Source organism: Myodes glareolus, chromosome 19, assembly GCF_982192425.1.
Source record: "Myodes glareolus chromosome 19, mMyoGla1.1, whole genome shotgun sequence".
NCBI lineage: Eukaryota > Metazoa > Chordata > Mammalia > Rodentia > Cricetidae > Myodes > Myodes glareolus.
The window spans coordinates 14,884,512-14,909,758 of NC_142044.1; the positions used below are offsets into that span (position 1 = coordinate 14,884,512).

Below are 25,247 nucleotides of genomic sequence, written 5' to 3' on the forward strand. Positions count from 1 at the left end.
CACATGGTTAGCTGTGTTGGCATCCATACTCCATCTACAATTACCTAGGGATTCATCAAGAGTCGCTAGCAGAAACTCAGGATTTGATGAAAGGGGTTATTAAAAGTAACCAAGGTCCATCCTCTCCCTCATCTATCTCAGGAAGTTCTCAGGCTTTAAAAAAACTTCTATTTCAAGACCCAGAGGCAAAGACAAGATAGATTTTCTTACAGGATTTTTACATCCCAGTTATATTCTGCTCAGCTGCTGAGAGCATTGAATTTGAGAATCTGGGAGCAGTGTTTAGTTCTTGCACAATAAGGTCACATCAGCACCAGCATATTAAGATGCAGCATTATGCGTTGTGTTTTCATTCATGTGTTTAAAGATTTGTTCAAGTTGAAAGATATTTTGTTTAATGCAGTCACTTTAAAGATCTCTTATTTAATGATATTTGATATCTTATTTAATGTATTGTTGATTTATGAACATTGAACTTGTGGACAAAAACTTTGTAGCTCATCCTTTAATGAATCTTATCTAACTCATGTATTTTTTATAGGCATTGTGCACAAAATACTTTAGTCTTTTCTGTGGGGCATGTGAATCACTGAAATCAACTACCAAAAAAGCACATAAAAATGACAGTGTTTATTGTGTGGAAACTGAAACCGGAAGGCATAATGTTTCCATGTTTGACTCAACTGTATTCAAATGTTTGAACGTTTGCTGTTTTACACATGTCTGAAAATGACTATAGGAGAAACATAAACATTGATGTCAAAGCTCTCTGGGCACCATATATAGTTTATCTCCCAATGTGCTGGAAGCTTGATTTTCAAAGTTGTAATTTTGGAAGAGCAGAATCTTTGGGAGGTGGTATATACTTCAAGGGGCGTGGATTTTGGAGGGTTTCCACTCATGAATGTACAAGTGTTATCTCCTGAAAGGGGATTAAATCTGTTAAGAAATTTAACTCCCGTAACAACAAGCTTGTTATAGAAAGAACTTAGTACTTCCGTTGTCTCATCCTCCATTTTTGCCATATAATTCTCTCTTCTTCACGTGCGTTCCTACTCTGATGTTATTCGTCATGTCTGTTTTTATAGCCATTCTCACCGGGATTTGGTAGGACATAGTAACACAGCCTTCAATGCTAATGCGAGGATTGCTCTTCTACCTCAGGCAGACACTGACAATAAGAGCTTTGAATAACTTGTTCTCCTCCTCTAAGTATCAGCTTTCTCATCTATAAAATTAGTATCTGAACACTTATTTCTAGGCAACAATTTATGAGAACTTAAAGAAAAACCTAAAGCAACGTGGAACATTTCATATTCATATAAAATCCTCAGTATGCATTTTGGATTTTTAAAACCACCTCACTTTCCCCTCACCTCTCTTGTCACATTGGGCTTTTCGAAGCTGTTGCTGAATAGATAGATCATCACTGAATTGGAAAATGTTCTTTGATCTTCTGCTGGCCATTCTGTGCCCTTTTCAGCAAGTTTCATTTCCACCAAAGTCTCCTAGCAAAGGCGTCTTGAGCACATCCTTTCTCTGTCAGCTCCCGCCCACCTGACGTGTCTTAGGCTCTCCTCCTTCTTACCCTGTGCTCTGATAGCAATTCCAGAGCAGTTACTCTTTGCTCTAGACTTTAAACCCCTTGCATGATGCATGACCAACAATTTGCTGCAGACGAGGTTCAAATGGATGGTTTGTTTCTCCTATCAAAATTCATTAAGATCCATCTCCCTTAAGACCTTGTCGCTAAACCAAAGTACTAACATAAAAATCCGATATCCTCTTGGCCTGCCACCGTAAAACTCTCAGACTTTGACATGGCCACATAGGTCCCTCTTTGGCAACTGATGGCATTTCATTTGAGGTCCTCACACACTTGATCTTTTATTTCAGTATTTTGGGGCTTATAGCTACCTTTCAGAATGTATATTTTCCAGGAATTTCATCTTTGTTTTAATAGCTTCGGTGTTTGTCAAGTACAATTTGTTGTACATAGTCACTGACTACTTACTATTGTTGGTCTAAGTCTGTTGAAATAATTGCATTTGTTTTTTTTGTTGATTTTTTTTATTGAGCTCTACATTTTTCTCTGCTCCCATTCCTGCCTCTCCTCTCCCCTTAAACCTTCTCCCTAGGTCCCCATGCTCCCTATTTACTCAGGAGATCTTGTCTTTTTCTACTTCCCATGTAGATTAGATCCATGTATGTCTTTCTTAGGGTCCTCATTGCTGTCTAGGTTCTCAGGTATTGTGATTTGTGGGCTGGTTTTCTTCGCCTTATGTTTAAAAACCACTTATGAGGAATACACATGATAGTTGTTTTTCTGGGTCTGGGTTACCTCACTCAAAATGATGTTTTCTAGCTCCATCCATTTGGCTGCAAAATTCAAGATGTCATAATTTTTTTCTGCTGTGTAGTACTCCATTGTGTAAATGTACCACATTTTTCTTATCCATTCTTCGGTCAAGGGGCACTTAGGTTGTTTCCAGGAGCTGGCTATGACAAACAATACTGCTCTTCACAATATACAAAGAACACAAGAAATAGATCATCAAAAGAACAATAAAAAAATGGAGTACAGCCCTAAACAGAGAACTCTCAACAGAGGAATCTATAACAGCTGAAAGACACTTAAGGAAATGCTCGACATCCTTAGTCATCAGAGAAATGCAAATCAAAACAACTCTGAGATTCCATCTTACACCTGTAAGAATGGCCAAGATCAAAAACACTGATGACAACTTATGTTGAAGAGGTTGTGAGGAAAAGGGAACACTCCTGCATTGCTGGTGGGAATGCAAGCTGGTACAGCCCCTTTGGATGTCAGTGTGGCGATTTCTCAGAAAATTAGGAAACAGCCTTCCTCAAGACCCAGTAATACCACTTTGGGGTATATACCCAAAGGATGCTCAATTGTGCCATAAGTATATGTGCTCAACTATATTCATAGCAGCATTGTCTGTCATAGCCAGAACCTGGAAGTAACTGCATATGTATGTTCTTCTTTAACACCAAAGGGGCAGTATCCTCTAGTTAAAGACTAGCTCACATTTGCAAATTATGACAGAGTGGAAGAAACAAGTTTAGTTCTGTAACATGAGACGTTTAAGCTAAACTGTAAACAAGTAAAGAGAACAAAAAAAAATTCTCTGTAATTGACACAGACAAGAGAAAAATAAGTGTGGATTCATTTAGCATAGAACTTGATATCTCATACCAATGCCATGAAGGCATTTGCATTTTGTCCTTCTTTTCAGTCTTCTCTTAATTATCCAAGCAACTGTAACTTCTGCCAATCTTCCCGAAGCCTCATTTTCAAATGTTCTAATTAATGTAGCTTCTATGACCTGAGATAAAGGTAGCTATGTTATAACACATGGGCCCAGTCTTTTTGAACCTACTAAGAGTCAAAATCACACCCAAAGACTTTCCTTGGAGACTGTCTGTGTGCTCAGTTCGGGCCCACCATTCAGGTTAGCATGGATGGCAAGATATATTCAAGTAGACTCAGCGGCAAGAAACAGACCCATGCCTGAAGCTCAACCCATCTCACCTGAGTTCTGCCCAGTTCATCTAAATGTTTCCCTGGCAATATTCATCACCGACAATGAGAAGAGGATTGTAATCGGGAAGACAGAGAAAGGCAAAAGTACTGTAGAAAAAGGATAGAAATGAATTTGGTGAATTCAGGACTAATCTAAAACTTGTGTGTGGAGGGGGAATTTTAGCCTAGAAGACTGGTTTCTGCATCACTGATTAACACTGCCAAAATTTCCCTCAATTTGGAGAGAAAAGCATTCTTAGTCAAATCTCAAATCTGGAAAAAAGAATTTGTGAAATCATCATTCAGGACCAACTCGAGTAGATCATAAAGACTCAGACGTGAAGTTGAAGTCAGCTTTACACTAGTCATTTTGAATTTTAATATAGAAGAAAATAAATTTTCTTACCCACAGTTTGTCTTTTATAATGTGGTCTTCAGGTTTGATGCAGAGTGGAACTTTCTTTTCTGCTCTGAGAAAAGTAACTGAGTCTGGAATTTTCCCTCGCATGAAAAGAGTAGCTTGTTTTCTGAATTTATTAACAGTTCTAGCAAAAGCAATCCAAGCACAATAGAAAATAGAGAGACGATTCAAATTAAACCACCATCAGTCACTAACACTGCCTGTCTTGCATCTATGTAGAAACATAGAAATTATCTCTTCTTTCTTTCTTCTTACTAAACTTCATTAGGATCTTACTGATGAGGTAAAATCATTCTGCCATTTTGTGTCACTTCCTGAATCGTCCCAGCCCCCTTGGTGAATGCAGCTGAGTGCCCAGCTCCTGCAGTCCTTTACCATTTTATACATCAAACCCAGAGTGGAGTCGAAAGGAAACCACATGCATTGAATCTCTGACCTGTGACTTACACCCAAAATGGATACTTATGAATATGACTGTTTTCTGTTGACAGAACTATGGTGGATTAAATTTAAAAGCAGCAAGCCTGCTGATAAACACTAATTCTTAGGGCAGATACTCTGAAATTGCAACAACTCTTTCCCAGATAATCAAGAGAGGATACTTTGACAGTCTAGGAAGAAGAAAGTACATTTTTATTGCGGTTGGTTCCTGTCACCTCTGGGATGTCACCTAGCAAGAACTGCTATTAGTATGTGCAGAATGGCATTTTCAGGCTCAGACCACACATATATGATCATCAAACATGATCTAGTTTGCTTGAAACACGAAGTTTAAGGGAGGTAACACACTTGGACCGAGAAACTAAAATATTTTTAGTGCTTATTTTACAACTAAAATATTTTTCAGAATTTAACAATAGCTCTTTAACATATTTACAAAGGTAAGGAGTACTATGGATGAATGTGATGATCTAAATGCTATAGGCTTCTCAAAGGGGTTTTGCCTACAATAATATGCATCAGCGTGACATGGAAGTGTAATTAAAGCAAACCCTCTGAATGTGCTTAAAGAATTAGACTTTAATTACTGCCTGTAAATCATCATCAATGTATCATACAACAAATTCTCATTATTAATGGACACATTTTAAATAGTTTTAAGGAAATTCAATTTGTCTTTTTAAGAATTAATCTTTATTTTTATAAGATACTTTAAAGGTAGAAAGATGGAAATAAACTATAGCTTGTCTGACAGAGGGTTTACCTAAAAATGTGATGAATTTCAATCCCTAACACGATAAAAATGAATAAAGTTATATAAAAATAAAATTGGAAAAATATCTCTTTCAATCAGCAAGCGGATTATTAAACCCAAAACAAAACAATAGTGTAAAAAACTTGTTAATGAAGTGAATAACAATTATTTATAAGAAATTGGTAATGTAATATTTTACTAAAGTTTCATTTTGTTTTATTTTATGAAAATTTAAATCGTGAACTATATGTTGTACTAGAAAAATGAGAAATAGGTATAAAATATGTGAATATTTTGGAAAAACAATTGCAATGGAAGTAATAATCACGATATATCTAAGTTATCTCCAGTTTTAAAGTACTCAGTGTCTATGACATTTGTCCCAGCTCTTGCTTAGTATTTTAACAGATGGGCCACTTTGTCACCCTGAAGAGGAAAGAACAATATCTTCCTTGCCTTAAGGTCCAATTTTCTTTAAGGCCAAATTCCTGGATCTCTGTGAAGTGGCCAGGATGGGGCAAAGTCAACTCCAGAAGAAGCCTTTTGTGAAAGCCCTAGTGTGTGCTGAGGTGTTAGGCCAGAGGCAAGCACTCATATGTTCAAGAAAACAGGGATTTATTCACTTCTTTTTTGTCATGCATAGTTGCTTTTTACCAACCAAATAAAACACGCATCAAAGAAATCTGATTTTTTTTCTTAATATCATTGCTAAACTGAACACCTTCACATGCAGCCAAACACCAATTTGGTCAAAAATTTATTAGGAATTTTGCAAGTTCATTCAGTCAATGACGTCAATTTCCAGCACTTGTATGTGGTACTCTAGAAGCGTATCATACAGTCGTTGCCCACAGTGGTTATCCCTTTGAAGCTAAGGAAAACCTCTTGCTCCTCAGTTGATCCAACCTGTTCTATAAAGTACAAACAAGAACTAGGATTGATCTCTCAGCTATTCATTCCTTTTCATTAATCTTGCCTTCCCAGTTCTCTTTTCTATGGGTCCCTTTCCCAATTTTATTTTTCGAAGTTGGGTCCCTCATTTTCAGTCCCCATCTCTTGTCTTGTTCTTCTTCTTCTGCCTTCCCTTTAGATCCTAGAGTTTCTAAGGGCTGTGGCTTGTGGTTTTTTTCCCCACTGTATACATTCCCCATAGGCAGTCTCGTAGACTCACATGGCTTCAATTACCATCCATAAAACGAAGTCTGAGATTTATATCTCTAGTTCAGACCTTTTTTTCTGAGCCCCAAGACCATGTTTTCAAAGACTTGTCATCGTCAATTGGGTGTCTCAAAGACACCTTAAAAACAATGCATTCAACGTGAACGCCTGTGAATTTCACTGAATTTGTCTCCCTGCAGCTTCTCAACTGTCTACCAGTTGCCCAAGTGAGAATTGTAGGTGTCCCTCCCTACTCTAATATACAGCCTTATAGTCAAGTCCTGCTAAGTCTCCATTCTGAGTATCTAGGATCTGAATGAATTTCGCAGTCTTCCTAATTATGACTTGGACAACGGCAATAACCCCACTAGAACCTTAGCCACTATTGTGCCTCCCTCCAGTTATTCTCCAAACTCAGTCTAGGAGTGTTGCTCTTAGCATCTTCCACTCTTTTCTCAAAGCTCATCAATGCACAGGTCACACAATATAGAGTATTTTTTGACTATTTTCTACTCCTCAAATGTTCTTTAGAAGCCGCTGTGGGAGTCTTTACCTTCCGACTTTTAGATGAGTCAGACCTGTTGTCAATTCTCACTGCTTCGTTCCTATATTGCATCACAAACCCTTATCAGTCCCAGAAACAATTAGTTAATTGATGCTATTCTTCCTAAACTAGATTATGAGCCCCATTAATGAAAAGGCCACCATGCATCTGAAAATCACCCATAGTGACCAGTATCTAAGAAGTCCTCAGGAGCATCTACAGGATCAAAGAGAAAACAAAGCTGTAAGCAGAAGTGCCATAAATAATTGTTGGATACATGATTTCATGTCCCACTACGCACCATTGAATCACTTCTCCAAGTAGATCATCGATACAGTGTTTGGAAATATCAAGGAAACAATCCTTTATATTTTAGTTCTGTTTGCAGAAAGGATTTAATGTGACTCCTTTAATAGTAATAAATCCAGATGATTCATATGCTTAAGAGAAAGGGAATTTTAAAAGGAGTTTAACCTGCACATGACAAATAGACAAATACGTATAAAGAAAAGATTGGTTGCTGTTCAAATGAAACCTTCAGCTGCTCAGATGAAAGGAAGCATCTGCTCAGAAAAAAATGCAGAGGAGAAGCAGGCATTTGCTTCCATTACAGACATATTAAGAATTCTTTTAAGCGACTCAGGAAAAGAATCTGGTTTACTTTTTTTTAGTGAAATATTATAATATAAGAATTTCAGAAATAATGCTTCTCGGTAGTAGCATATATGTTTGTATGAGCAAATATAATTAGAAATTATTTTAAAATTTACCAGAAATTTAGTGTGGCGAGAAAAAACTGTCAGGAACTACAAATGCATTTTCTTAACGGTTATTTGAAAGAGAATATAGCTATTTTTTCTCTGAAAACATCAGATATGTATCCTTAAAATAGGAGAAAAATAATCAGAAGTGGGCTCAAACTGGCTCATTTATACCCCCAGTCAGGAGAGGAAGAGGATGTGTTCAGCTCTCTTTTCAGAGGGCTCATAACTCTTCTCAAATATTACAAGAAAATGTCACCTTTTGGGAAACTTGAATTTTTTTTTACTTAAAACTTGTTGAACCAGACTAAATCACAGTCTAAATATAGATAGAAACACAGCCACATTTACCCGTAGACGGCCAGAGGTTCATATTTGGATTGCTGCTCTGAAGTAGGCAAACCTTAGAAGAAGAAGATTAGAGTTTAGCATTTTGTTGAAAATAATCTTAATTTCAAGTTTTACATTTCCTGTTTTTATTTATTTAGCAGAAGTCCACAAGTTTCAAAATTTCTTTTTACTCTTTCTTTTTCTCCCATGTGACCTGCAATATAGGAAAAGGGAATCCCTCAGAAAGACAGGGAATAAGACATCACACCATTAGCAGCGTAATTACAAACATTATAAAAAAAAAAAGCAGAAAACCTAGCATACCCTCATATGATACCCAGCTCCATTCCATTTGTGCTCATTGTGCAAGATCACATTTTCAAGACATTTACAAGGGAAGACCTGCTTTAATCCTTTGATGAAGGAGACTGATTGTCTCTGATGCAAACAGCCAACCTAAGAACAGGCTTCTGAGTTCAGACTGTAATCATGCATCTCTCTTTTTTGTTTCTTTTTACAGAGATTTACCCTTTAAACGAATGACCTTCTGACATGTCAATACTATGACACATCAAATACTTCTCGGTTCTCTTTGTACATGTCTTCATGTAGATTCCCTTGCGTCTTGACCCCAATTGTTCTTCTTCTCTCTTTTCAATCCAAGGCAGTAAATCAGGAGGAACATTTCAGTTTACTCGCTGGAAACAATTTCGCCTCCTACTTACCAACCGAACCGATTAGAGCAGGTTAGACAGGTATTTTATAGAAGTATTAAGATGATAAAGCCAAATATCAATCAGTCTAACTGCCAGAGCTCTTATGTGGCTGCACACAAGCACTGAACAGAGGTGTATTAGTCATGTCGGGAGTAGGGGCAGGTTTGCGGGCATGACTCAGAAGGTGTTACATGCCACCTCACCATGTACATACAAGTTGCATTAGCAGCACGTCTTCCCTTTGAAGATCGCTCACTTACTTACCTAGCACGGTCTCTTTCCTAGGATTTCGAGGATGCTTGTGAGTTAGGAGTCCTGTAATTTGTCTTGGGAGAACCAAGCCCTTGTCAGGAGCCATAGTCCACCTTGCTGACTTTGTTGTTGCCCCTATTCAAAGACCTCAGGTGAGCCACAAAACAGAACGTCTTCAGCGCACCCCGCCCTAGTGACACAAACGTCTGATTTTCTACAGATTGATATGAAAGATCAGAATATCTTGGTGATTATCTTCAGGGTGTTTCTGTGTGTGTGTGTGTGTGTGTGGACGAGCACATGCTAACGAGCACACATTGGATGCCAGGGTTCTACTCAGATGCTGTTTCTCAAGACCTGACCAAATTGCTTTTTGTGGTAGCGTCTCTAATTGGAGTCTGGAGATTACGGATTTGGCTGGCCAGGGAAGGGCAGAAATCTTCCTGTTTCTGCCTGTCCAGTGCAGACCACCAAGCTCAGACTTTAACGTGCTCTGCAGGTTTAACACTGGTTCCTGCACCCTATTAACTAAGCCATCTTTCTAGGCATGCGTGCAGGGTATCCCAACAATTTTGTAGCTGAAACTGAGATGGAGGTGCCCAAACTCAGGCCTCAAATAAGGCTTGGTCGCATTTACCAGCGGTCTCCAGACTTGTTTCCATGACTGGTGGGATTTTTAAGGTTCAACAAGAATGTACACTTGCCAACGTTTTATTTTGCCAGAGGGAGACATTAAAAACACATCCATCAACTACTTACCATTATTATTATTTAATAGGAGTAATGGCACTCTAGCGCACAAAAGGATGAAGAACAAACAATAAAAATAAAAGGAATGTTCTAAATTAAATCACGATGACTTTATGGAAATCTCCTTATGCCGTCTTTGTCCTCCTCATTTTGATGTAGGCCAGTAAACACATCACCATCGATCTGCATTTATTCTTGCTGCTGTCCGCTCACTTGTCAGGTCTGTTTCCATTTCACAGGAGAAAATTCCCTTGGAAGAATAGACTCCAATAACATTTAATATGGGTATACAATTGAATTCTTTTCACCTACTTCCCTGGGTTCCTCTTCAACCCCGAGGAAGATAGTGATATTGTATTCTGATGTCTGAAATAAGAACATGCTTCCAGTGGAAAGAGTTCTTCAAAATAGTAGGGTGTGTGAAACAACCTACCAGCTGCATGTGGTTATAAACTTTGTACTTAACCCAAACACAGAAGCACTGCCTAAGACAGACATCGTGTTTTCTATAAAATGGGGTGCAACATACACAGAAGCAATTTTATGTTGATTTTTTAAAAATGTATCATAACTGGATCCTCCTTCTGGCTCTTCTTCTTTTCCTCGGGAAAACAGTGTCCTGTAAGTACAAATACACGTTCCCAAGTGTCTCTCCTGAGACCTCACACATGACAGGGGGATCTTTCTTGCAAAATGACCACACTTGACAACAGCACGCACCCCTCAGATCTGGAGAGTTAGGGTTCAGAGAGAGACTTGGCTGCTAAGACAAATCCTGCCTCTCAGTGAATTTGTTAGCCAAACGTAAATTCTCTTTCCCCAAAGATCAGGAGGGATAAAGCAGAGACAAGCAAGGGGTTCTTTGAAATGCCAGGAAAATCTAAAACAGTTCAGGTGCTGAACCAGAGAGGCTTCCAAAGTAGATCATGTCTCTGCTCTTGAATGCAAATAGGAAGCTGTACCTTCATCTTGCAAGCCTTTATTACACTGGCTACATTAACAAACAGAGCACACAGGCAGAGACATTCGGCAAAAGCAAACAGAAAAAGAATGTGCATACAGGAACCATTAGAGTGTTTAATAACATTGACACCCTTTCTTCCAGTTTCCTAAACTGTCTGGGACAGTGAACTGGGGACAAAAGCTGTAGTTTCCTCTAAATCTTGGTAAATTCAACTTATTTTCAATTAATGGATCGTACCAACATTTATGTGTGTGAGTGTGGTGTGAGTAGTTTGCTCTTTTTTTCTCAACACTGAATTCATTTGTTAGCTGGATCATAAGCTGCAGCTTCTTAGCTTGCCAGGTTCTGTGGCATCACAGAATTATTCAGCAGAGTTTTTGATGATGGCCTTACCCTCCCTTCCAGGTATACTGCAGCTGAGTACAAAGTGAGACTGTCTGCACACATTGTTCAAGAGGACTCCAGTGACTCACTGTCCCATGGCCTGTGTCCAGCTAAACTGCTAATCTCCAAGTTGGCGAGTTCTCTTTTCTGTATTATTTCTTTTTGAAAGGCTTCATAGAAATGGCTGTTGCCATACATTTGGAAATCAGAGAGTGAAAGCAGAAAGGGAGAGAAGAGTGATATGGGGGAGAGCAAGAGGGAGAGGGAGAGGGCAGAGGGAGGGGATTGAGTGTAGGCCACCATTATTCCACAGCTGGATTACCATAATAGCCTTATGGTTGACTTCTTTTACATATTCACAAACTTAGTCCATACTATATGACTAGCAGGTGAGTCTTCCTTACATTATTTTCATCATTGTATCAACATCTATAACATATCTTAACATACAAGGATGAGCCCTTCTTATCCAATCTCTACCTGACAGTATACATTGGAGGGGCAGATAGAAGCATATATCCAATATTATTTTCTGTTCTCTGTCCGACCCGTGTGTGTGTGTGTGTGTGTGTGTGTGTGTGTGTGTGTTACTTGGAGATTCACAGAGGGGTTTGTACCTATCAGACAATCTTTAAATGATGCCAAACAACTTCTCTAGTTCAGACACATGCTAATGAGTCTTGCTCACATTTGTCTCTGCAGGGATGCTCATCATTTTTGCTCATTGACTAGTCTAACCATCTCTCCGGGTCCTATTTTTCTAACTCTCCAATCTACCAAAAACTTCCTCATTCTTTAAGTACGTTTGCTACTAGTCTGCATACACCTTAAGTTCTTCCCAGTGTGTGCTCTTTCTTACTCTTCCTTTTCCAATTGAATAATAAGTGCCACTCCAAATGAAAACAGTTATAGAGTTATCTACTAGGGTATATTTTTAGAATATGGGTCTGTGTTTCCACAGACTTGCCTCTGAAATGTGACTCTAAGATTTACTTGACTTCTAGAAAGCTAAGTTTTATTATAATAGGACTTAATTCATACTCAAAAATATCCTTCACAGGTTGAGAACTTTTCAAAGAGGAAATGAATGGGCATGGACAAGGTCATTGGGTAGAAAACTTGAATAACATGTACACAATATAGAGAGAAAATGGGTATAGAAACAAGTTATTGATATGCATAACAAATTTGGGTGAGAAATCTATTTTCTGCAGGACTAACTTTTATTGTACTTTCAATGTTACATTTCTTTTGGAGTAGGTCAGTGATATTTCGCTGTTAAAAATAGCGAATAGTTTATTTCCTGACATCCTTCTGCTTAAAGGTTTGTGAAGTTCCATAGTACTTCAACATCAGCTCTAACTCCAACACACTCTCCTGGTTTCATGGCCCATTTCACAATGTATTGTTTTCTTTCTTCTGCTGAATGAAAGCACTCTTAAAATAAGGGCAAATTTGTGAATTCTCTTTTTCTTCCTTGGAGTATTTTGATTGCTTGTTTTTCTTTCTTTCTTTCCTTATGTGTGGAACCATCCAACTAACTCCTCAAGACCTGCACACATCTCTTCCACAGATTAAACTTGCTTCTACTTTTTCTGGAATGTCAGGTGCACCCTATTAAGGCCATGTGCGTTTCCCTCTATAAACTGCCTCCTTAAAAATAAACCAACTTAATTCTTGATAAAGTAATATAAAAGATGAGGGGTTTTCTCAATTTCTGTTTTGAGTAGCTGTTGTTTGAGAGACTGTTAGTTACTTTTTCTTTTGCTGTGGTATAATCTTCTGACAAAAGCACCTTAAAGGAAAAAGATGTTATATAACCTTGGATAGTCCAAGGTCACATACATCTTGGTGGGGAAGCCATAGAAACAGGACCTTGAATTCGAGGCCACATTCTATACACAGTCAAGAGTCAAGGAACGATGGATGCTTGTGATCCATGTCCCTTTTGTTTTAGAAACTGCATGTTCTAAAAATACAGCATTGCTTCTTCCTCTGCGCTACCTGTGAGGTGGCTGCCATCTCCTTTGCGGCATCATGGCTGCCCTCCGACCTCTGGTGAAGTCGAAGATCGTCAAAAAGAGGACCAAGAAGTTCATCCGGCACCAGTCAGATCGATATGTCAAGATTAAATGAAACTGGCGGAAACCCAGAGGTATTGACAACAGGGTGCGGAGAAGATTCAAGGGCCAGATCCTGATGCCCAACATTGGTTACGGGAGCAACAAGAAAACCAAGCACATGCTGCCTAGCGGCTTCCAGAAATTTCTGGTCCGCAACGTCAAGGAGCTGGAGGTGCTGCTGATGTGCAACAAATCTTACTGTGCTGAAATTGCTCACAATGTTTCTTCCAAGAACCGAAAAGCCATCGTAGAAAGAGCAGCACAGCTGGCCATCAGCGTCACCAATCCCAACGCCAGGCTGCGCAGTGAAGAGAATGAGTAGATGGCTTGCATGCGTGTTTTATTTGTGTTTAAATAAAACCACAAAAACTGCAAAAAAAAAAAATACAGCATTGGTGGTAACTCTCTGTTTTCAGCTGGAATGCAATATTGAGGCACTTACTACTCAAGGATCCTAGTCAAAGGCTCCAAACCCAGGAAATGGTGTGACACACATTGAGAAGGTCTTCCTATCTCTATTATTTTAATTCTCCACAGACAGGACAGAGGCCCATTTCTCAGGGGGTTCTAGATGTCACTGACTTGAAAACTGAGATTAACCATCAAAGTCATATTATCAGAAATGTCTATTAATAATATTAGAATGTACAAATGAATATGATTTTTAATAACTAGAAAACAGCTGTGGACATAGATCTATTGTTAGAGTATATTCCTATCATTATTAGGTCCTGGGTTTAATCCATAGCACACTGTATAACCAGGTAGTTCATGTCTAAAAGCCTAGTACAAGGAATGTAGATATAGGGGGTTCTGGAGTTGAAAGTCATTATTAACTACATAACAAGTTCAAACCCAGCTAGAGCTACAAAGAAAAAGTCTGGAAAATTGATCATTGCTGCAATAAATGTTTTACCTAAAAATAAGATATTATTGGGAAGAAGTCTTGAAATAGCAAGAGCTGACAAACATTTTCTGATGACTTCTAGCAAGATGACCGGAACCACAGTCCGTAATTTCAAAGAACTAAAGTCTGTCAGCCACAAAAATGAGCCTAGGAGTGCAGTCCCTGAGCCTACAGATAAGAACTCATACAAGAACCTGATTTGTGTTTTGTGATCCTCTGAGAAGAAAATCCACCTCTATCATATCACACTTCCCACTTAAGTGGCTGATATGTAGCAGTATAGCAATGAAAGCTATTGCAATAAGCTTGCAGGTGCGGATACTATCTGGTGGCAGATTCACATATAAACAAGGGAGACTCTTAAGTGTCCCATGTTCAGGAGGTGGGCCTTTGGTCGTCAGAATATGCTTCTCAGCACTCACCTCCTGTAAAGAACATGAATAGAGTTTGTCATTCCACTGATTTATTTTCTTAGCATTATCTTTTTCTTTTATTTTTAAGGACCCCACTAGAATTATGTGACATACACATTAACTATGCATGTTTCAATTTGCTGAACACGAACCTGATTCAACACGTATTCATATTCATTGCATCTGTAAACACTGGTTTCTGGTCACACAATGTGGACACACACATCCATGTCAAGGATCACCTTATAGAGGGATTGAGCAGACTGGCCTTACAGAAGCAAACACAGTCTTCTCAGTCAGTGTTATGGCCAAAGGTTAACTTGGCTGGCCCATAATGTGCAAGTATTTGGTCAAATATTATTCTAGATGTTTCCATGGAGATATTTTTGGTTAATATTTGTATTTAGATAGAAGAACTGCAAGTCAGGACAATTGCTTGTGATATTGTAGGTGAACTTTATTTAATCTGCTGTAGATACTGAATTGAATAATAGTTTCTTATTGAAAGCTTGTAGTCAAGGTGCTAGATTATAAATTAACTATGCACAGCCAATCTAAGCATAGTGCTGTATATCTGTAATCCCTAGTGCTTGAGAATTGCAAACAAAAAGATCAGGAGTTCAAGGACCTCCTCAGCTACATCTTGAGCTTAAGGCCAGTATTCTGCAAACCTTGAAGAAAAAAAAAACTACTTTTTTTTGTAAAATTTAAAATTTAGTTTTTCTCACAAGAAATGTTATAGACAAATAGGCAAATCCTGTATGCCTTTTGTAGAAAAATATGAAATGATTACTCACAGAATAAGTCTAAATGGAAATTGCACTATTTGAAAGTGAAATAGAAAGCAATAGCAATATAATATCTAAATTATCATAATATTTTGTTGATTATTGGAAAGTTTCACCTAATTCTCTCCAGTCACATTAAATTCCCAGTTCTCCCAGAACCAACATGACCAACAGAAGGAAAGGAAGAAAAAGATGATGGAGGAGGAGTAGAAAAAAAAATTCAAGTTCAGTTTGTGTTGAAGTATAGCCAAACTCAAACTCCCAGTGCCCAGTCCCTTAAAGAAAACTGAGTCCTTCCCCTTGCTGCTTGCTATGTTTATATATTATATAAACAAACTATTAGAAAATACCATACAATTGTACTGCACGTTTAGTGTTGCAGAGAAAATAAAAACCAATAAAAAATTCAAGGTTGCTTAAGACAGAGTCAGTGAAAGCTTTGGATTTTTAAAACCAAGGGTGCAATAAGAATATTCTATATTCTTCTGTAGAGCAAGAGATGGGAAAATATTAATTTAATAATATAAATATATGCAGTAGATGTTGTTTTTATCTTGTTGTCTTGGGAAAGGTACAAGAATCAGTACCCCGTATATAGATCCCAAGAATTATGATTAATAATTGATGATTCACTGTGTAGCAAGCACCACCATATATATTTTAGGTGTAATTATGAATTTATTTCTCAAGACAGTAGTATAAAATAGGTAGTATTTTATTTGGGTTTTTTGTTGTTATTGTTGGGATTTTTGAGCAAGGTTTCTCTGTGTAACATCCCTCTGTGTCCTGGAACTAGGTCAGTAGACCTGGATGGCCTTGAACTCACAGAAATCCACTTGCCTCTGCCTCCTAAGTGCTGCATGTGCTGCCACTTCCCAGGAAAATAGGCAATATTTTAATGGTTATTTTGCAATATGTGCATGTTATAGTCTACCCTTTCCTCTGTAATAGTGATTACACTATTAAGAAAACTTAAGTAGGATGCTAATTCATAGACACTCAATGGGTGTTGAAGCCTGTGCTATTTACTTAATCCTGATTTGAAGCTGATGATCTTAATTAGTAGTAGTGATAAGTCTTCTAAATGTAATAGTTTGCTGGAAAGCAGGAGAAGCTCATGAGAATATTTTAATTATTCTGTCTTGTTTATTAAAGGGACGATAAGTAAGATCCCAAGTCAATCATAGGAGCTGTCCACTTGTAAATCAGAAATGACCAAACATTGCTGCTCTCACTGGGTCTGAGGTACACCAGAGGTTTTTGGTATTAGCCAGTGGTATGGTTTTGTTTTGATCCAGAAACCTATCATAAAATTTGATTCCCCAGTTCAGTCAAATGGAGATGTGGTGGAACTTTACAAAAACTTTGTGAATTCTGAGGGCCTCATCCCCAGAAATGATTCTAATGATATTCTTAGGGGACTAGGTCAATACTCAAGAGACTAGATTAGACCCAGGAAGTGTAGACTCCTGAAATGTAAGGCTCCTACTTGTGGGTTTCTCTTCCCCACCTGCTCATGTTTCCTTTCTTTTTTCTTTGGTTGACGGCTGTTATGATTCAGCACACATTCTCCTCAGATGCGGTCATTCCATTGTGGTGGTCTAATCTTCAGCACGTTGAGCTCCACAACTTATTTCCTGCATAAATAGCTTAGCCTTAGATATCTCATTCTAGTGATATATAACCGGCGATTTCATTCATATGTCACCTTCATTCCCTTATTGATTTAGTTTCACAATTCCAAAAAGTATTGCCTCTTCTTTTTATGGTTTTTGCCTCCAAAAATTTTATTCTTTAATAACTTCAGACTTCATGGTGCTTTTCCTTCTTTTTCCTTGTAAATGGATTGAATTTCCTGCTTACACCCCTAAATGCTGATTTATGTCTTTGTTTTTGTTTTGTTTTGTTTTGTTTTGGCTTTAAGTTACTACTCTCCTTGAGTGTCTGCCACAACTCCATTTACTATTGGGCACTATCTCAGATAGCGTTTCATATTGTGTAAAACACTTCCCAATGATTATTCTTTTAGGCCTGAACTGTACCCTCTGACTTCCCATAGTATTCTCTTTCCAATTTGGATGTGACATGTATTTTTCGTCTTGTGCATTAACGTTCATGGTTTTCTGTGGTATAGTGCTTTTCTCTGTTTCAGTCTCATTGATTCAATCTCCTAAATGTGAAATTCTGTCTCTTCTGTCTTTTATTTAGAATAATTACAATGGGTTGTTGTGGATGTCTTTTTCTACCTCCTCCCCTCTTAAAAACGCTTCTGCAATGATAGCAAAAATATCCATCCTAAATGGTAAAAATAATATGGTTCTTCATCCTCTCACATGAATGGGATTCCACAGGTAGAGCAAGCTTCATGATAAAACCACTGAGGTTCAGAGGTGTTGCCCAGACCCAGGACCTCTCTGTTCTCTGTTCCTGTCCTTTATTGTCTCAATTCTCTCCCAATCCTGTTCACAATCACAGTATGGTTGCCCAAGCGTCCACAACTCATATTCCAACAAAAACATTCAAAGAAAGAAAAGGGCATCTCTTGATTTGTCTTTTTACTCCCACGTTTTGTAGAAATTTGAGTGCTGTGCATTCATTGTTAAAAAAGGAGGGGGCATACATTATTACATTATTTTTTAACTACTTCTTTGATTTTTGTGATTATACTACAATTGCATAATTTTCTACTGTTCTTACCTCCCTTCAAGCCATCCTATATACTCCTTGTCACACTCTTGCAAATTCATGGCCTTTTTTTTCATAAATTGCTGTTATATGCACATATGTATATACATACGGATCTTGAAGAAGAACCTGTAGCTAACACTCATTAAACCAGCATAATTCCTAACTGCATTCTAACTGTTTGTTCCGCTGTACACACATAGCTGTAGCTCTCAATTCTCATCAAGGAAACTCCACTTTGCAGCCAATAAAGAGCATTAGAGAAAACCACAATCAATCACCGTGGAGCTCAGTTTTCTTTAGATAAACGAAGACAACTCTTTGTACTAAGGTTCAAGGAGCATTGTGGAAGGGAGTAGAGAACGATTGCAATAGACAGAGGACTAGGGACTTTGCTATGAGCTTGTGTCTTCTAGAAATGTTTAAAAGCTACACCCACAAAATTTCCTCAGCATGGCTGCCTAAATATGAGCTAACTAAGGACAACCAAAACAGGCATGCCAAAACGAATAAGGGAAGATTACAAAACTTAAACAATACACAAAGAATGACAAGTAACTAAGTAACACTGAGAGTAGAGAAATAGTCCTCCCTAGGGAAAGGCAGGCTAATTGGTTATCCCTGAAACACACATGCAAGTAATATACTGACCTAGCAGTTATATCTAGGAATATATCATGGGATACTGTTCTTGCACATTGTAAAGATGTTTCACTCATATTAGTTTAATAAAACACTGACTGGCCAGTAGCCAAACTGGAAGCATAGGCAGGATGCCCAGACTAAGAATTCTGGGAAGAGGAGAGGCAGAGAGGCAGTCACAATTTAGATGCAGAGAAAGCAAGATGAGAATGCCTCTCTGAGGAAAGGTACCAAGCCACGTGCCTAAACATAGATAAAGAATTATGGGTTAATTTAGGTTGAAAGAGGTAGTTAATAATAAGCCTAAGCTAATAGGCCAAACAGTTTATAATGAATAAAAGCCTCTGTGTGTTTCTTTGGGACTGAATGGCCATGGAACTGAGCGAGGCAAAAACTTATGTCTACAGGAATATATATGCTTCATCTTTTTAACAAATGAGGAAGATCTATTAGACATATTAGGCCGATTTTTCTCCTTTCATTGTATATGATAACATTGAGTCTGTCTCATTCTACTTTGTGACACCATAAGAAAATATCCAATGTTGAGTGATTTATCATTGAAAACACATTTATTTATCCACATTCCTGGGAGCTTGGAAGCCCAACAACAAGCAGATAGGATGTGGCAAAGACCTCTTGGATGATTCAAAGACTACAATGGTGGAAGAGAGAAGAGATCTGCCCTTTTACTGTGACATTAATTACTCCTGAACTTAGATCTCTACCTACCAGGAAGTTCTGATTTGAGCATTTATGGCACAGTAAGAAATCTCCGGTAATGCATTTGAACCACAGATTTCTTTCCCTGAGTCCCCCTGAATTAACCCCTTTTCTCGTGACTGTGATGAAATACCTGCCAGGTAACTTAACCAGGCCAGGTTTACTCCATATGAGTCATTACGTTAGGGTAGGGGTGATAACAGCGGAGTGAGGGAGCTCGTCAGCGTCCACAGGGAAGTGGTGCTTAACGTGCTTTCTTCTGTTCTTTCAGTCCAGGACCCCAGACTGTGAGATGCTGCTAGCTGCACTCAGGTGGGATTTTCCTTCTCATGGAAACTTCACTGGAAGATCCGTCATAGATACAATTCTGTGTTTATATGGTGATTCTAAATCCTAACCCCTCACAGTAACTCCCCTTGTCCAGTCGGCACACAATGTCATCATTTAAACCACGGTATGTATTCCTGTTCCTCAGGTTTCATTTTCATCTCATAATGTAAAATGCATTCATTCTAGTCTTCAACAGCCCCACTCCCTCGAAAGTCCAGCGTACAAAGTCTGTCCTAGAACACAAAGATGTTGCTTGACAACTCTTATAAAGTTAATAAGATACATCTTTTATTACAGTGGCCTACAGTAAACATTTCCATTCCAAAATGGAAGGATGAGAACACAGCAAGAAGAAATTAGACCAAAGCAAGAATGAAACCCAGCAGGGTAAATACTAACCTCTTCTGTCTGATCTCTGGGGTTGATGGTAGAATCATCTGGACTCCAAAATGTTAGTGCAAATCTCCCGTTTCAGGTCTGCCCCTTACAGCAAACACAGCATCTCTCTTGGACAGATTCCATTTTATGTGTGCAGTTTTCTTTTGTGACTATCCTATAGTCCTGACATTTCTAAAATCCTGTGGTTTCCTAAACTAGAAAAGTGAGGAAAGAAGAAGCTAGAAATAAAGCAGATGAGGTGGGTGAGGGCCGTATCATTTGATCTTTTACACAGCTTTTCTTCTAACATATTCTTTCATTCCATTCATAATATTGTAGAAAGGATTTTATTGGAGCGCAGAGATACAAGCATAGACTTCAGGATACTTGCTTGAGGGCTGTATAGGAAGGAGGTGTTGTTTTACAGCTAGGAGATAGAAAGTAGGAGTTAAATTGATGAATTATGACAATTTAAATAGAATATTAAGAAAGGAAGATTGTTTGTAGAAGTGTAATAATGGGAGGTTTCACAGATGGGTTTGAGGCCTCTAGCACAAGCATTAGGGGAGATGTCATTTACTGAGAGAGTTAGTATAGGCAATGTCTGGGATTATTGATGATCATGGAGTTTTTTTTAAAATCTTTTTGTTTTCAATACATCCCGACCACAGTTTCCCCTCCCTCCATTTCGCCCATTCCCCATCTCCCCTCTCCCTCAGTTCCATTTTCCTGTTATTTCCCTTCAAAAATGAGCAGCCTAACTTGAAATGTCTGGTGAACATTTTATAACAAGATGCAGTAAGACTAGGCACAAACCCTCTTAACCGAAGATGTGCAAGATTATTGAAGTATGAGCATCCCTAACACAGGTGGGAGTTTTAGAGAACAGAAAAGGTTTAAAATAAAAATATGAGATCTTCTTAGTGAACAGTGCTTCTCACATTTAAGGAGTGGATACCTCAGGCAGGAAGGATGAGAAAGGTAGAAATGAAAAGAGACTAACACCTAGAGCCTAGGGACAGTACCCAGGGCATTATGTGTTTCACAGAAGAACTTCCCAACCGGAGGGATACAAAAAAAATAATAGAAGAAAGAGATAAGAGAGGGGAGGAAAGAATAATAGCAGAAAGAAGAGAGGAGAAGAGAAAGGAGAAGAGAGGACAGAAGAGGATAGGAGATTGACTTGTGTATGACAGAATCCATTGATGGCTGAGAAAAAAAAAGAGGTTCTGATTTCTTCACTCCCAGGCTGCGTGCTGAGCTGAGGGACAGTGATCTGTACTCTACAGCCTCTGGACTGTCTTCTGCCCAACTTGGCACTACCCAAAGCTGTAAAATATTTAGAAACTGGTCATTAAGCAGGCTTTGAAAGCTCCATTGTACCAGTCTGCTTGCCTTTTATCTGATCTCAGCACCAAGTTCTGAGTTAGAACATGCACTCTTCAAAATGGCCATTATTATCACAAATAGTGAAGCAGATGACTCAGGAAATCTAGGTCTTCAAAGCCAGACTTCCAGAAGGAAAAACTGAAAATTTCTATCATCTGAATGTCTGGCATGATGTGCACCCGGCTCCACCTCAAGGAATGAGTGGATAATGATGGGATTCCAGCCCTTGGCGTGAAGCAGGGGGAGGAGATGTTTAAAAAGATATACATGAAAGGATCACGTAGGGTAATGTCTTGCAGTGGGTTTAACTTCAGAACACATATAGAATCTTAAAGAATGGTGGGCTATAGCAAACAGGAGAACACCGTCATAGTTTCACATAGATAAATTTGGTAAAACTTAAACATGCAGGTCTTTGCAGGCCACCAGCGAAGCAAAGATGCTCTCCCATTATTGTCTACCTTTCTAACCTTCTGTGGAGACATGATAGGGGTGGTTATGTAGTCCAGGCTAGCCTTGAACTTCCAAACCTCCTTGCTCAGTGTCCCAAGTGCACCCCGCAGTTAGCCCCTTCTTCACTTCCACTACTTCCCCAGGAAAAGTTTCACTTTCAGGCATTTTGTTTTATTTCAAAAAAAAAAATCTAAAAGAAGGGCCAGGTTTTTGTTTGTTTTTTTATTTGTTTTGTTTCGATTTTAGCTGGACCCGTGTGTGATGTATGTCAAATGGAGTCAGCTGAGACCACATGCATTTTTAAATCTTTAGGACCTGAGAAAACTGGGACTCAAAATCACAACACAACACCTAATAGCTGAACTGATCTCGATCTTTTTAATTGCTTTAAGCCTCATTTTTCTTCAGCCATAAAATGATGATATATTACTGAATATCCAAATGCTTTTTAGCTTTACAAATATGAAGTGTATTAATTCATGGAGGGAAGTTAATGTCAGCCATTATCAATAACAGCATTTGTTTTTCTTACATAAGAGAAGCGTGCTCCAATGTTGGTCTCCATCTGTATCGCCATCCATCGTGGGATGAAGGTTCTCTCTGATCTTGCCTTCTTTGCTCACGTTCTCTTTCCTTCTGCTTCTCGTTTGGACCTAGGGAGTTAAGTCCAGTGTTCCGATGTGGGTCTCTGTCTCTATCTCCATCCATCGCCAGATGAAGGTTCTGGGACTCTTGTCTATTTCCAATCTCCAGGCAGATAGCTACATGATTTTCATCAGGTTCAGCTTCTTATTTAGCTTCTCTAGGATCACGAATAATAGGCTCAAAGACCTTCAAGGTCCAAATGAGGAGCAGAAGGAGGAAGAAAATGAAAAAGGAAATAAGGACTGCAAGGATGCGATCACCCACTGATACAAGGGGACTGATCTAAGGAGAGTTCACCAAGGCCAGTTGGACTGGGACTGAATGAGGACGCAATCCAACCAGATTCTCTGAATGTGGCTGGCCCGGAGTATTTCTGAAAAGCCATTGACAATGGCACTGGGACTTGTTTCCTCTGCATATACTGGATTTTGCGGATCCAGTCCGTCTGGACACTCACCTTCCTGGACCTGGAGGGAGGCAGGAGGAACTTGAACTTCCCACTGGGCAGGAAACCCTGACTGCTCTTAGGGATGGAGAGGGAGGAGGAGAGGGAGTGGGGGGAGTGGGAGGGTGGTGGGAGGAGGGGCGGAAATGGAAACTTTTATAATTTAATAAAATTACTAAAAAAAAAAAAGAGAAGCGTGAAGCAACTTTAAGCAATTCACCTACGGGATCATCTTTCCAAAGATGGAATAGTGGTGTAGGCTTCGTTCATTTCTCTGGAGGAAAAATACAATGACACGCTAATCCATAACCTCATATTTACTTAACATCTTTGCTGCACTTGGAGAAAAGTGGTATTTAATATGCATTGGTTTTAATCTGCATCAATCTATTTAATGAGAGCAAAAGGAACACTAACTCCATAACTGAAATTCCTAAAGTTCTTCATAGTGCTTCTGGATTAAGCTTTCACCTGTTGTTATTTCTGGAGATATTTGGAGGCAGAGAAGCTTCTGGAAGAACTTAAACATTCACCTCATTCTTGACTCCTTTTCCTTTAAAAGTCATCCCTTCTGCTAACAAAATTTGCAGGTTTCTTTTTTTTTTCATTTTTCTACCAGATATGCCACTTCACTTATTTGACAATTAACCCGAAGTCAAGTATGGGATGTAGATGTTGCAAATTAGGTAATGAAAACGTGTAGCAAGCCCTGATGAAATCCATTAATGGAAAGGCAATTATGAAAGAGGATTGGAGGCACTAATTGTGCTGCCTAGAATGTGAAAATTCTGTCTGGGTCACATAATTCCAAAAATTTTTAAACTATCTTTGTCTTGCTTTCTCAAGTGATTTCACACATGTTTTGTGATTTGAGCCTTGGGAAAGCACTGGGGAGATATAGCTGCGATTCTCTTTCCTTCTCTGCTACTGAAGACAGTGACACTGAGAATCCAAAAGTTAGCACATTATCTTCCTTACATTTAATTATACACTTATAATTTGTATACGTTTAAATTTAAATATAATTACATTGCTTTCTCGCTTCCCTCCCCTCCTCTCAACCCTTCTAACTTTTTCCATGTTTCCCACCACTTACACAGTGATAGCGTCTTCTTCTCTAATTATTGTTATTATATATATGTATGTATGCACAAATACATAAAGGCAATGTGCTGAGTCTGTTTTTTTGTTTGTTTGTTTGTTTCTATGTGTGTAATTTCAGGGCTGACTATTTTGTATTGGAGGGCCAACAAGGGGCCTCATCCCTGGCGAATCCTAATTCTCCCTTTCTCAGAAGTCATCATTTATCTGTAGTTCCTTGTCCAGCACATGAGATATTTCCACTTCCACATTGGTATGTCTACTGATACCGCCATCGTTCAGAGCTTCTTTATGCAGCCGGTGTCTCTGAGAGACTATTTTACAGATGACAAGTATGCTAACTTGCCCAGCCTTTCTCGGCCATCTTCCTTGATGTTCCCTGAGCCACAGACGCAGAAACTGTGGTATAGATGTATCCATTGGGTCAGGGTTCCCTTTGATCCATTGATTTCCGCATTGTGTCCTGTGTGTTTGCTGAGATAATCTCCATTTGCTGTAAAGAGAAGCCTCTTTGGTGAAGGCTGATAGTTAAGTTTAACTGTGGGTATCAGGATACTAGTAACCTAGTAACCAAAGTCCTGTATCCTCCAACGGTTGTGTCTTCAGCAGCAGGGAGTTGAGTTCAGTCTCTGACAGGCAGCCAAGAGCAGCAGTCATAGTCTATATTATCTTAGGAGTCACTGGTACTAGATGAACATTTTATAAGAAAAATACACATTAACAAAATGACAAAAAAACTCCAATTAATCCACTTGATTTTGCCCTAAGGCCATTGCACTTGCTACATCGTACCTTTAAGTTTCTGTCTTTTAGGAAAAGGATGAGAAGGAAAGCCAAAGTCTTAAATGCCTTCCTGCTTACCAAGCCACACATGGTCTATCAGATAAGGTTTCTGTCCTCACTGCCACATGGTACTTGTGTGATCACGGAGCATCCTGTGTTGATTCCCATCTAAACAGTTTAGTATTTAGTTTTTTACTGCAGCACTGCAAGCCACCTGCCAAGCTATAATCACAAAAAAACAATTTTATTATGCTTATGGGATCTGTGGATCATAGACTTCTAAAGAATGCCACAGTGACAACTTCCTTATGCTCCTCATTACTCGAGTCTTCATTTCAAAAAATACTTAAAGGCTAAAGGGCTGGTATAGCCTGGAAGAATTTGTACTCGTGGGTGTGTGGTTGAGGTGGCTATTGGGTG

General features: G+C 38.8%; 1 pseudogene; it reads left to right on the forward strand.

Annotated features, from left to right (window-relative positions):
- Positions 1 to 13,014: 13,014 nt before the first annotated feature.
- Positions 13,015 to 13,530, forward strand: LOC125415041 (large ribosomal subunit protein eL32 pseudogene; annotated as a pseudogene).
- Positions 13,531 to 25,247: the final 11,717 nt, after the last annotated feature.